Genomic DNA, 14,328 nt, shown 5'->3' with positions numbered 1-14,328 from the left:
CCTCCCTAGTTTCCCAGATAATCCTAGGATAAATCCCATCCGGCCCAGGGGACTTATCTATTTTCACACTTTCCAGAATTGCTAACACCTCCTCCTTATGAACCTCAAGCCCTTCTAGTCTAGTAGCCTGAATCTCAGTATTCTCCTCGACAACATTGTCTTTTTCCGGTGTGAATACTGACAAAAAATATTCATTTAGCACCTCTCCTATCTCCTCGGACTCCACGCACAACTTCCCACTACTGTCCTTGACTGGCCCTACTCTTAGCCTAGTCATTCTTTTATTCCTGACATATCTATAGAAAGCTTTAGGGTTATCCTTGATCCTACCTGCCAAAGACTTCTCATGTCCCATCCTGGCTCTTCTTAGCTATCTCTTTTGGTCCTTCCTAGCTAACTTGTAACTCTCAAACGCTCTAACTGAACCTTCATATCTCATCTTTACATAAGCCTCCTTCTTCCTCTTGGCAAGTGTTTCGACTGCTTTAGTAAACCACGGTTCCCTTGCTCGACCACTTCCTCCCTGCCTGACAGGTACATACTTATCAAGGACACGCAGTAGCTGTTCCTTGTCCAAGCTCCACATTTCCATTGTGCCCATCCCCTGCAGTTTTCCTCTCCATCTGATGCATCCTAAGTCTTGCCTCATCGCATCATAATTGCCTTTCCCCCAGATATAACTCTTGCCCTGTGGTATATACCACTCCCTTTCCATCACTAAAGTAAACGTAATTGAATTGTGGTCACGATCACCAAAGTGCTCACCTACCTCCAAATCTAACACCTGTCCTGGTTCATTACCCAGTACCAAATCCAATATGGCCTCGCCTCTCGTTGGCCTATCTACATACTGTGTCAGGAAACCCTCCTGCACACATTGGACAAAAACGGATCCATCTAAAGTACTCAAACTATTGCGTTTCCAGTCAATATTTGGAAAGTTAAAGTCCCCCATAACAACTACCCTGTTGCTTTCGCTCCTATCCAGAATCATCTTTGTAATCCTTTCCTCTACATCTCTGGAACTTTTCGGAGGCCTAAAGAAAACCCCTAATAGGGTGACCTCTCCTTTCCTTTTTCTAACCTCAGTAGACGAGTCCTCATCAAACGTCCTTTCTGCCACCGTAATACTGTCCTTGACTAATAATGCCACCCCTCCCCCTCTTTTACCACCTTCCCTGATCTTACTGAAATATCTAAACCCCGGCACCTGCAACAACCATTCCTGTCCCAGCTCTATCTTATGAAGAACACATTTTTCCATTGGGCTAAGGAAATCCGTATAATTCATTTCTTCACCTTACAAAGTTCTCTCTTGTTAAATATAATCGAAATTCCACCTAGTCAAACCTTTAAATTTCCATCAGTCTTTCATTTAATACCACTCAGCATCAGCTTGCTTTCTCTCTTCTACAGAAACCTTAATTTAAAAAATAATGGCTGGAATATCGAGATAGCAATGATTTTGAAACTGCCATATTTTCAATTTTATGTTCGAATAACTGTTAAACCTCACCACCCTCACCCTCTGCTAAAATGTTATGTCTCCTTCATGAAGTTTAATTGTGTTTTTAAATGGCACAAGGCATGAATCCTGTTGAAGAACGTCTAGCTCTGGAAAACTAATTGGAGATTTGCATAAAGTTAAATTGTTGCAATTAAAATTCCATGCTTTACATTTTTTTTCTAAAGTTGGCTTGGGACATTAGTCGTAAAAGCTTAACTATCAATCATTTATTTTTCTCTCTGAAGTTTGTAAGAAGTGAAGAGTGAATGATTTCCATCAGAGAATAGAATCACAGAATAGTTATGATACAAAAGGAGGCCATTCAGCCGGCCATGTCTGTACCAGCCCTCTAAGAACAGAGGAAATAGGAGCATGAGTAGACAATATGGCCCATTGAGCCTGTCCCCACCATTCAATATGATCACAGCTGATTTTGGGCTTCAACTCCACTTCTCTGCCCACTCCCTACATCCCTTGATTGTCCTGCGGATGTACCTACACCACATAGAATTTTCATAGAATTTACAGTGCAGAAGGAGGCCATTCGGCCCGTCGAGTCTGCACCGGCTCTTGGAAAGAGCACCCTACCCAAGGTCAACACCTCCACCCTCTCCCCGTAACCCAGTAACCTCACCCAACACTAAGGGCAATTTTGGACACTAAGGGCAATTTATCATGGCCAATCCACCTAACCTGCACATCTTTGGACTGTGGGAGGAAACCGGAGTACCCGGAGGAAACCCACGCACACACGGGGAGGATGTGCAGACTCCGCACCGACGGTGACCCAAGCCGGTATCGAACCTGGGACCCTGGAGCTGTGAAGCAATTGTGCTATCCACAATGCTACCGTGTATTACAGTGTGGGGTGTGGGGTATATCAGAGTGTTACAGTGAGGTGTGTGGGGTATATCAGAGTATTACAGTGAGGGGTATGGGTTATATCAGAGTGTAACAGTGAGGGGATATGGACTGCAGTGGTTGAAGAAGGCAGCTCACCATAACCTTCTCAAGAAGAATTAGGGATGGGCAATAAATGCTGGCCTAGTCAGCGAAGCTGACATCCCATGAATGAATGTAAAATAATTCCCTGAGACACCAAAAATCTATCGATCCCAGCCTTAATTATATTCAATAATGAGCATTCATCATGACTCTCTGGGGTAGAGAATTCCAAAGCTTCGCAACTGTTTGAGTGAAGTAATTTCTCCTCATCTCAGTCTAAAATGACCGCCCCCTCCTTATCCTGAGACTGTGCTGCTTGTGTTTTCGATTCACTGACCAATGGAAACAATCCATCAAAGCCTCTTCAGAATTTTATAGGTTTCAATCAGTCACCTCTCATTCTTCTGAACTTCAGAGAATTACAGACCCAATTTGCTCAGCCTCTCATCATAAGACAACCCCCTAATCCCAGGGACCAATTTAATGTATCTTCCCGGTAAACCTTCAATCAAATATGTCTTAAATGTGAAGACCAAACTGCACTTAGTACTCCAGATGTTGTCTTGGAAAAACCCTGTGCAATTGTAGCAAGACTTCTTTATTCCTTTACTCCAGTCTCCTTGCAATAAAGGCCAACAAGCCATTTGCCTTCCGAATTGCTTTCTGCACCTGCATGCTAACTTTCTGCGTTCCTTGTATGAGCACACGCAAGTCTCTTTGAACGTCGACACTTGCAAATTCCTCAACTTTTAAAAAGAATATTCAGCTCTTCTATTCTTTCGGCCAAAGTGAATAACTTCACACTATCCTACATTATAATGCATCTGTCATCGTGTTGCCCATTCACTTAACATGTCTATATCTCTCTGCAGCTCCTCTGTGCACCCAGCACTCCCCACAACTTACCTCTTCATCTAGCTTTGTATCATCAGCAAGAGCAACACAGCTAATCCTACTCCCCCATGCTTCCCCCTTAACTTTTGGTAATTTTTTCTTCAACTGTTTATCCATTTCTCTTTTGAAATACGCCATAATTGCATATGCCTCTACCATATTCTCTGGCCATGCATTCCAGATCCTAATCACTTCACTGCTTGTAAAAAAAGCTTTTCCACATACCATTGTTGTTCCTATTGTCATTCATCTGAAATCCATATGTTCTGGTTCTCCACCCTTCTGCCAATGGGAACGATTTCTCTCTATCTACTCCTTCGTCAAATTTCCTCTCAACCTTTTTGAGGGAAAACTGCCCCAACTTTTCCAATCTATCCACGCAACGAAAGTCCCTCATCCCTGGAACAATTCTTTTAAATTGTTTTTGCCCCTCTCTGAAACCGTCGCATATTTCTGAAAGTGCAGTGACCAGAATTGGACACAGTGCTCTAGCTGAGGTTGAGCCAGTGTTTGGTTCATCATAGCTTCATTTTGGCCTCGGCCACTATTACAATGCTCAAGATTTTCTCAATTCTTTCTTCCACCTTCCACAATTTGTGCACACATCAACCCTCTATTCCCGCTGTCTTTCGAGAAATTTATTCTTCCAGTTTTCTCCTTGATCATTCTCCCAAAATGTATCGCTTCACATTTTCCTGCACTAAATTTCATCTGCCACCTACCTTAGTGTGTAGAGGAGTGTGTCCTCGTGAAGTCTTATCATTTCATAGAAATATAGAAAATAGGAGCAGCAGGAGGCTGTTCAGCCCTTCGGCCTTGCTTCGCCATTCATTATGATCATCACTGATCATCCAATTCAGTAACTATCCTCCTCACGTTCACAATACTTCCAGGTTTTGTGCCATCAGCAAATTTTGAAATTGTGACTTGTGTAACCAAGTCGAGGTTGTTAATCTTGACCCACTCTATACCTCCCTCCAGTCCAAACAAAAATGTTCATCACTATTCTTTGTTTCCTGTCACCCAGTCAACTCCATACCAATGTTGCCTCTGTCCCTTTCAATCCATAGGTTTCAACTTGCTGGCAAGCCTATTATGTGGCACTTTTATCAAACACCTTTTGGAAGTCTAAGAAGTTCATGTACACCACATCAACTGTGTTACTTGGATTCATGCTGGTAGTTAACTCTTCAAAAGACCTCATCAGGTTAGTCATGTGTGAAACGTTGACAGAACATACTGGACAATCTCAGCAGGTCTGACAGCATTTGTGGAAAGAGAACAGAGCTAACGCTTTTGGGTCTGGATGATCATTTCTTTGACAAAGAGTCATCCAGTCTCAATGTTAGCTCTGTTCTTTTGCCACATGCTGTCAGATCTGCCGAGGTTGTCCAGCATTTGCTGTTTATGTTTCACATTCCAGAATCCACAGTAATTTGTTTTTATTTTAGTTTTATGTGAATCCTTGCTGAATTCCTTAATTAATCCATCTTTTCCGAGTGACTATTTTGTCATGGATTATTGTTTCTGAAAGCTTTCTCACCATCAATGTTAAACTGACTGGCCTGTAGTTGCTGGGCTGATCCTGATGCCCCTCTTTTGAACAAGGTTGCAACATTTGCAATTTTCCAGTCTTCTGGTAATTCTGCCATATCGAAGGAGGATTGAAAAGTTATGACTCTTGTCTCTGTAATTTTCATCCTGAATTCCTCGGTATCATAGAACTCATAGAATCCCTACAGTCGGCCATCGAGTCTGGGGCCACCCTCTGAAAGAGAATCCTGTGTAGGCCTGCTCCGCCGTCCTATCCCACTATCCCCATAACCCCACCTAACCTGCACATCCTTGGACTGCGGGAGGAAACCGGAGCACCCGGAGGAAACCCACGCAGACACAGGGAGAACATGCAAACTCCACACAGACAGTCACCCAAGGCCAGAATCGAGCCCGAGTCCCTGGTCCTGTGAGGCAGCAATGTTTGCCACAACCCCACCTAACCTGCAAATATTTGTACTGTGGGAGAAAACCGGAGGAAACCCATGCAGACACAGGGAGAATGTACAAACTTCACACAGAAAGTCACCCAAGGCCAAAATCGAACCCGGGTCCCTGGCACTGAGACAGCAGTGCTTGCCACCGTGCTGCCCCCATGGTAAAATGGTGGTATCCCATCTGCTCCTGGTGAATTATAAACCAAGTCCAGACAGACTTTCTACTCTTCCATTTTTTAACTCTTTTTAGTGTCTCAACTACCTTCTGTTACAGGATGACTTTGGCAGCGTCTTCTTTGTTTAGACAGCTATACCCGTGTGCCTGCATGCATACATCCCCCTTTTGGTCCCTAATCAGCCCACTCCTTCACTCTATACCTTTTTACTATTTATATGGCATTTCTATTTCCTTTTATGTTAGCTGCCAGTCTCTTCTCATGCTCTCTTTGTACTGTGGGAGAAAACCTTTTCACTTGCCCATCCCCACTGAGCTTTCTACATTGATCTTGCATCTCACTTGTGCTGTCAACCTGGCATTTTTCATAGACAACCCTTCTCTGTTTCATCTTGCTCTATACTTGCTTTGTCATCCAGAAAGCTCAGGTCTTTGTTTCCTAACTGTCATGTGTCCAATCTCCTAACCTCCACCTCTGGTATTTGGGGTGATTTTCTTCGAGGTTGGTGGCAAGCACCGTCACTTCACCATTGACCACTCAATGTGGCCCAGTGTCTCTCTTCCACCCCCCCTTCACATAGGGTTTCTTTTGCAGGGCTCATTGTAATTTATGGGCCCAATATCCATGATGGCAAGCTCTCTTTAAAACTTAAAATTTTTTTTTTTAGATTACCCAATTATTGTTTCCAATTAAGGGGCAATTTAGCGTGGCCAATCCACCTAATCTGCACATCTTTGGGTTGTGGGGGCGAAACCCACACAGACACTGGGAGAATGTGCAAACTCCACACGGACAGTGACCCAGAGCCGGGATCGAACCTGGGACCTGAGTGCCGTGAGGCATCTGTGCTAATGACTCGGCCACCATGCTGCTCTTCCCTTTAAAACTTAACCATCAGTATGTGATGGACAAGCCTCCAATGAAATTCTTTCACTAGGCAGACAATTTCTCCAAATCAAACCTGCCATGCTGTTGGGTTGATCTCGGTTCAAAATTTCAGTGGTCATTACTTTTAGAATTGAGTCAAGCGGGGGCAGCGCGGTGGCGCAGTGGGTTAGCCCTGCTGCCTCACGGCGCCGAGGTCCCAGGTTCGATCCCGGCTCTGCACATTCTCCCCGTGTTTGCGTGGGTTTCGCCCCCACAACCCAAAGATGTGCAGGCTAGGTGGATTGACCATGCTAAATTGCCCCTTAATTGGAAAAAAAAATGAATTGGGTACTCTAAATAAAAAAAATAAAAAAGAATTGAGTCAAGCTTCCCGACACACTGAGCAAAGGGTGAATGCCCGGATGACAACAATGCAAAGAAAAATTAATGGCAATATGACATGAGTGTTTTTGAAGTCTGCCTGATTATCTCTATTCTTAACGCAGGAACTTCGGATTATTGAAGCAATCATGAAAGAAAGAAAGGCTTGCATTTGTGTTGTGCTTTTTTGACTTCAGCACATCCCAGAGTGCTTAATGAATATTTGAACCAAATCCACATACTGTGGTCCCACAACAGGGAACGCTAAAGAATCACTTGATTTATTTCAGCTTCTTGGGTTATCTGTATGCTACTCTTTAGCCTGATCTTTATTAAATCTGTTTATAAAGTCAACCATGCGAAGATTAGGGCATGTCAAAGCTCAATATCAAAATCCGATAACATAAAATGAACTTGGAGCACCTTTTGACACTATTTCATGACAATACAACATCATACTGCCTCGCTGATAAAATGGAGCTGAAATACTTTTCATTCTGCAAAGAACTTTATCTGACTTTTGGATGTGGCTGGCACGACAGCACAGTGGTTAGCACTGTTGCTTCACAGCTCCAGTGTCCCAGGTTCGATTCCCGGCTTGGATCACTGTCTGTGTGGAGTCTGCACGTTCTCCCTGCATCTGCGTGGGTTTCCTCCGGGTGTTCCAGTTTCCTCCCACAAGTCCCGAAAGACGTGCTGTTAGATAATTTGGACATTCGGAATTCTCCCTCTGTACCCGAACAGGTGCCGGAGTGTGGCAACTAGGGGATTTTCACGGTAACTTCATTGCTGTGTTGATGTAAGCCTACTTGTGACACACTTTGGGGGCGGGGGTGCAATAAAGTAACGTCACCATAGTCCCAGATGACCACAGGTTGCTTTCCCCTTTGAGGGGGAGAATTGACTGGCGGTGATTTCACATGAGGATCACCACCCCTCAGGGGAGGGGCAATGTTGAGAAGATGGGGCCTTATTGAATAACCTCAGCTGGTACCGGAATTGAACCCATGCTGCTGGGCTTGCTCTGCATCACAAACCAGCTGTCTAGCCAAAGTTGAAAGCCTAATGTTTCTAATCAGTGAGCAGTTGGCTGACTTATCACTTTTTTAAAAAGGTTGGCTTTCTGCTTGTAGTTCATAACAAAACAAAATTAGTTTAACATCTGGTCTGATCCCAGGTGACCGATGCAGGTTCACAGGCAAGATGAGACTGCCTTATAAGACAGCAACACAGAACAGAACTGTAGTCCTGTTGCAAGTGATTAATTGCCACCTCGAATTCCAAATCCCATTATGTACACAGGAATGTGATGTCTTGTATATGGAATGAGTGATTTTTGTTTTTTCTCCATTAATTTCCTGCTAGCGGAGGTGTCATAGCAGATAATGGCAGATCATACATGTCAGATCGTACATGTCAGCTTGTGTACCACATGGTTGGGTCAGAAGGTTTGTTAGTTTGTATACACCTCCGTCCACTGCGGAATTGCATGCACAATAATACAGTACACACTCATTTCTGAAACCTTGGTAAATGCTTGGCAGTTTAATAGACGCAGAAAACGTAAATATTTATATCATTTGAATTTAGAGTACCCAATTCATTTTTTTTTCTAATTAAGGGACAATTTAGCATATTCAATCCACCTACCTTGCACATCTTTGGGTTGTGGGGGCAAAACCCACGCAAACACAGGGAGAATGTGCAAACTCCACACGGACAGTGACCCAGAGCCAGGATCGAACCTGGAACCTCGGCGCCGTGAGGCAACAGGGCTATCCCACTGCGCCACCGTACTGCCCAAATATTTATATCATAAGGTAGCCACCTTGAAGCTTCCTGACTGGTTGTTCTTTTAAAATGCATCACCCATTCACTTATTCTCTGGTTCGTGAGCCCTCGGTTAGTTTTGAATATCATTAGCAAGTCCAGATCATGGAAATAAAACATAGCGACTGGAACAAAAACAGAAGATGCTGGACCATCTCAGCAGACCTGACAGCATCTGTTGAGAGGCGGGCTAATGTTTCGAGTCTGGATGGATCTTTGTCAAAGCTAGTCAGACCTGGAAGAGTGAATATGCCAGGTGGGAGGGGCCTTTGATTATGCTACCTGCTTTCCCAAGGCAGCGGGAGGTGTAGACAGTCAATGGATGGGAGGCGCGTTCGCGTGATGGACTGTGCTGTGATCACAACGCTCTATAGTTTGTTACGGTCTTGGGCTGAGTAATTGCCTTACCAGGGGATGCTTTCAATGATGCATCTGTAAAAATTGGTAAGAGTCAATGTGGACATGCCGAATTTCCTTTGTTTCCTGAGAAAATATAGGCACTTTCTTGGTCGTAGCATTGCGTGGGTTGCCCAGGACAGATTGTTGGTGATGTGCACCCCTAGGAATTTGAAGCTGTTAACCATCTCCGTCTCAACACCATTGATGCTGACAGGGGTGTGTGCAATACTATGCTTCTTGAAGTCAGTGACCAGCTCTTTAGCTTTGCTGGCATCGAGAGAGATTGTTGTCGTTACATCAGTCCGAGTTTGCTTTGTGATAACATGCAAGAATGCAGCAACAATTGATACCTCTGACACTCTTTCCAAATAGGTAATCCAGTCATGACATTTGGTTTAAAGCTGAATGCTTGTTTTAGTCAACAAGTATAATTAGTATAGACCGGTTCACCAAAGTGCCTTAATAGCAACGTTGTTAGAATCCTGGACGAGAATCCAACTATTTGCAATTTGTAAGACCGTGAGGAAATGTGACTTCCCCACAGAAGCTCAGGAATGATAACAGTGATCCATGGGTATCCTTTATGTAAAAACAAACTTTAATTTAAATACAAAATTAGCTTTACACTTGACAGTTACAACAGTTCTTCAGTGAAAGAAGAAACTTTAACTTACTTCCTAAACCTGGCTCTGTATTCCAATTGAACAAACCAATATGGTTCAAATACCATTCATAAATAAAGTTAACAACCAGTTTTTTAAACTTACTTTTCTCTGTGCAGGCTCTTTGGGGAGAGAACCTTTCAGGACAATAACTGAAACACCTCTGTTCAGATTAAAATCCTCAGAAGCACTAACTTTTCATACAGACCTGTCTCCTCCCATTAATTACATAATCTGTACCTAAAATATAAGTCATTATTTTGTCTTCTCCCACAAAATGTCCCATGACCTGTTTAGCCAGGACCAAATGGAATACCCCTCATCAATGATTAAACGCCAATTATCCTTTAAACGTAAACAATTTCCATTCGCTAGCTAGCTTTAAACAAGTAAATGGTCCTCAAATCTATGACCAGAACACTCCCCTGCAAAATCAACAATTACCTCACTTTTTTTGACCCTTTAATCACAGCTTTAGTGGACATGATGTCTGTATGCATCTTAGCCCAGGTTTTAATAACATTAATGCAAAAAATATATAATGTATAACAATTTCTGACATTCATCACAATGTAACACTTGCTGGAGAATTGGCATGTCCAGTGCGTGCCCTGCATGACCCCAGTCTCCGAACGTTTGAGAGCTACAGGACTTTCTACTCCCTTTTTTCTCCCTCTGTTGCACCCTCCATCCGTGCTCTCTATCTTCCTCCACTCTCTGGTCTCTGCCTTCTTCCCAGCTGCTGAACTGCCTGCTCTCTCGCTCCCGCCCTCCCTGCTCTCTCGCTCCCGCCCTCCCTGCTCTCTCGCTCCCGCCCTCCCTGCTCTCTCGCTCCCGCCCTCCCTGCTCTCTCGCTCCCGCCCTCCCTGCTCTCTCGCTCCCGCCCTCCCTGCTCTCTCGCTCCCGCCCTCCCTGCTCTCTCGCTCCCCGCCCTCCCTGCTCTCTCGCTCCCGCCCTCCCTGCTCTCTCGCTCCCGCCCTCCCTGCTCTCTCGCTCCCGCCCTCCCTGCTCTCTCGCTCCCGCCCTCCCTGCTCTCTCGCTCCCCGCCCTCCCTGCTCTCTCGCTCCCGCCCTCCCTGCTCTCTCGCTCCCGCCCTCCCTGCTCTCTCGCTCCCGCCCTCCCTGCTCTCTCGCTCCCGCCCTCCCTGCTCTCTCGCTCCCGCCCTCCCTGCTCTCTCGCTCCCGCCCTCCCTGCTCTCTCGCTCCCGCCCTCCCTGCTCTCTCGCTCCCGCCCTCCCTGCTCTCTCGCTCCCGCCCTCCCTGCTCTCTCGCTCCCGCCCTCCCTGCTCTCTCGCTCCCGCCCTCCCTGCTCTCTCGCTCCCGCCCTCCCTGCTCTCTCGCTCCCGCCCTCCCTGCTCTCTCGCTCCCGCCCTCCCTGCTCTCTCGCTCCCGCCCTCCCTGCTCTCTCGCTCCCGCCCTCCCTGCTCTCTCGCTCCCCGCCCTCCCTGCTCTCTCGCTCCCCGCCCTCCCTGCTCTCTCGCTCCCGCCCTCCCTGCTCTCTCGCTCCCGCCCTCCCTGCTCTCTCGCTCCCGCCCTCCCTGCTCTCTCGCTCCCGCCCTCCCTGCTCTCTCGCTCCCCGCCCTCCCTGCTCTCTCGCTCCCGCCCTCCCAGCTCTCTCGCTCCCGCCCTCCCTGCTCTCTCGCTCCCGCCCTCCCTGCTCTCTCGCTCCCGCCCTCCCTGCTCTCACGCTCCCGCCCTCCCTGCTCTCTCGCTCCCCGCCCTCCCTGCTCTCTCGCTCCCGCCCTCCCTGCTCTCTCGCTCCCGCCCTCCCTGCTCTCTCGCTCCCGCCCTCCCTGCTCTCTCGCTCCCCGCCCTCCCTGCTCTCACGCTCCCGCCCTCCCTGCTCTCACGCTCCCGCCCTCCCTGCTCTCTCGCTCCCGCCCTCCCTGCTCTCTCTCGCTCCCGCCCTCCCTGCTCTCTCGCTCCCGCCCTCCCTGCTCTCTCGCTCCCGCCCTCCCTGCTCTCTCGCTCCCGCCCTCCCTGCTCTCTCGCTCCCGCCCTCCCTGCTCTCTCGCTCCCGCCCTCCCTGCTCTCTCGCTCCCCGCTCTCCCTGCTCTCTCGCTCCCGCCCTCCCTGCTCTCTCGCTCCCGCCCTCCCTGCCCTCTCGCTCCCGCCCTCCCTGCCCTCTCGCTCCCCGCCCTCCCTGCCCTCTCGCTCCCTGCCCTCTCGCTCTCCGCCCTCCCTGCCCTCCCTGCCCTCTCGCTCCCGCCCTCCCTGCCCTCTCGCTCCCGCCCTCCCTGCCCTCTCGCTCCCGCCCTCCCTGCTCTCGTTCCGCCCTCCCTGCCCTCTCGCTCCCGCTCCGCTCCGCTCGCCCTCCTGCCCTCTCGCTCCCGCCCTCCCTGCCCTCTCGCTCCCGCCCTCCCTGCCCTCTCGCTCCCGCCCTCCCTGCCCTCTCGCTCCCGCCCTCCCTGCCCTCGATCGCCTCCCTGCCCTCTCGCTCCCGCCCTCCCTGCCCTCTCGCTCCCGCCCTCCCTGCCCTCTCGCTCCCGCCCTCCCTGCCCTCTCGCTCCCGCCCTCCCTGCCCTCTCGCTCCCGCCCTCCCTGCCCTCTCGCTCCCGCCCTCCCTGCCCTCTCGCTCCCGCCCTCCCTGCCCTCTCGCTCCCGCCCTCCCTGCCCTCTCGCTCCCGCCCTCCCTGCCCTCTCGCTCCCGCCCTCCCTGCCCTCTCGCTCCCGCCCTCCCTGCCCTCTCGCTCCCGCCCTCCCTGCCCTCTCGCTCCCGCCCTCCCTGCCCTCTCGCTCCCGCCCTCCCTGCCCTCTCGCTCCCGCCCTCCCTGCCCTCTCGCTCCCGCCCTCCCTGCCCTCTCGCTCCCGCCCTCCCTGCCCTCTCGCTCCCGCCCTCCCTGCCCTCTCGCTCCCGCCCTCCCTGCCCTCTGCCCTCTCGCCCTCCCTGCCCTCTCGCTCCCGCCCTCCCTGCCCTCTCGCTCCCGCCCTCCCTGCCCTCTCGCTCCCGCCCTCCCTGCCCTCTCGCTCCCGCCCTCCCTGCCCTCTCGCTCCCGCCCTCCCTGCCCTCTCGCTCCCGCCCTCCCTGCCCTCTCGCTCCCGCCCTCCCTGCCCTCTCGCTCCCGCCCTCCCTGCCCTCTCGCTCCCCGCCCTCCCTGCCCTCTCGCTCCCGCCCTCCCTGCCCTCTCGCTCCCGCCCTCCCTGCCCTCTCGCTCCCGCCCTCCCTGCCCTCTCGCTCCCGCCCTCCCTGCCCTCTCGCTCCCGCCCTCCCTGCCCTCTCGCTCCCGCCCTCCCTGCCCTCTCGCTCCCGCCCTCCCTGCCCTCTCGCTCCCGCCCTCCCTGCCCTCTCGCTCCCGCCCTCCCTGCCCTCTCGCTCCCGCCCTCCCTGCCCTCTCGCTCCCGCCCTCCCTGCCCTCTCGCTCCCGCCCTCCCTGCCCTCTCGCTCCCCGCCCTCCCTGCCCTCTCGCTCCCGCCCTCCCTGCCCTCTCGCTCCCGCCCTCCCTGCCCTCTCGCTCCCGCCCTCCCTGCCCTCTCGCTCCCGCCCTCCCTGCCCTCTCGCTCCCGCCCTCCCTGCCCTCTCGCTCCCCGCCCTCCCTGCCCTCTCGCTCCCGCCCTCCCTGCCCTCTCGCTCCCGCCCTCCCTGCCCTCTCGCTCCCGCCCTCCCTGCCCTCTCGCTCCCGCCCTCCCTGCCCTCTCGCTCCCGCCCTCCCTGCCCTCTCGCTCCCGCCCTCCCTGCCCTCTCGCTCCCGCCCTCCCTGCCCTCTCGCTCCCGCCCTCCCTGCCCTCTCGCTCCCGCCCTCCCTGCCCTCTCGCTCCCGCCCTCCCTGCCCTCTCGCTCCCGCCCTCCCTGCCCTCTCGCTCCCGCCCTCCCTGCCCTCTCGCTCCCGCCCTCCCTGCCCTCTCGCTCCCGCCCTCCCTGCCCTCTCGCTCCCGCCCTCCCTGCCCTCTCGCTCCCGCCCTCCCTGCCCTCTCGCTCCCGCCCTCCCTGCCCTCTCGCTCCCGCCCTCCCTGCCCTCTCGCTCCCGCCCTCCCTGCCCTCTCGCTCCCGCCCTCCCTGCCCTCTCGCTCCCGCCCTCCCTGCCCTCTCGCTCCCGCCCTCCCTGCCCTCTCGCTCCCGCCCTCCCTGCCCTCTCGCTCCCGCCCTCCCTGCCCTCTCGCTCCCGCCCTCCCTGCCCTCTCGCTCCCCGCCCTCCCTGCCCTCTCGCTCCCGCCCTCCCTGCCCTCTCGCTCCCGCCCTCCCTGCCCTCTCGCTCCTCGCCCTCCCTGCCCTCTCGCTCCCGCCCTCCCTGCCCTCTCGCTCCCGCCCTCCCTGCCCTCTCGCTCCCGCCCTCCCTGCCCTCTCGCTCCCGCCCTCCCTGCCCTCTCGCTCCCGCCCTCCCTGCCCTCTCGCTCCCTCCCTCCCTGCCCTCTCGCTCCCGCCCTCCCTGCCCTCTCGCTCACGCCCTCCCTGCCCTCTCGCTCCCGCCCTCCCTGCCCTCTCGCTCCCGCCCTCCCTGCCCTCTCGCTCACCGCCCTCCCTGCCCTCTCGCTCACGCCCTCCCTGCCCTCTCGCTCCACGCCCTCCCTGCCCTCTCGCTCCCTCGCCCCTCCCCCCTGCCCTCGTCCGCTCTCCCGCCCTCCCTGCGCCTCTCGCCTCCCCGCCCTCCCTGCCCTCTCGCTCCCCCCCCCGCGCTCTCTCCTCCCCTGCGCTCTCTCCTCCCCCCTGCGCCTCTCTCCTCCCCACTGCAGCTCTCTCCC

The 14,328-nt window shown here is 52.5% G+C and overlaps 1 protein-coding gene across 4 annotated transcripts in view; it reads left to right on the top strand.

Annotated features, from left to right (window-relative positions):
• Positions 1-14,328, top strand: part of LOC140396632 (alpha-(1,6)-fucosyltransferase) — a 1,055,147-nt gene that overhangs the window by 79,932 nt on the left and 960,887 nt on the right. Inside the window, exon 2 of one of the 4 annotated variants that reach the window (XM_072485451.1) lies at positions 4,417-4,553. The exons of the other annotated variants lie outside the window; for them this stretch is intronic. The gene's annotated coding sequence lies outside the window, so the exon portion shown is untranslated. The remainder of the gene's footprint in view (positions 1-4,416; positions 4,554-14,328) is intronic. 4 annotated transcript variants of the gene reach the window in all.

This window comes from Scyliorhinus torazame, chromosome 2 (genome assembly GCF_047496885.1).
Source record: "Scyliorhinus torazame isolate Kashiwa2021f chromosome 2, sScyTor2.1, whole genome shotgun sequence".
Classification (NCBI taxonomy): domain Eukaryota; kingdom Metazoa; phylum Chordata; class Chondrichthyes; order Carcharhiniformes; family Scyliorhinidae; genus Scyliorhinus; species Scyliorhinus torazame.
The sequence above is the reverse complement of the archived record's forward strand: the minus strand, read 5'-3'. Positions and strand labels throughout refer to the sequence as shown.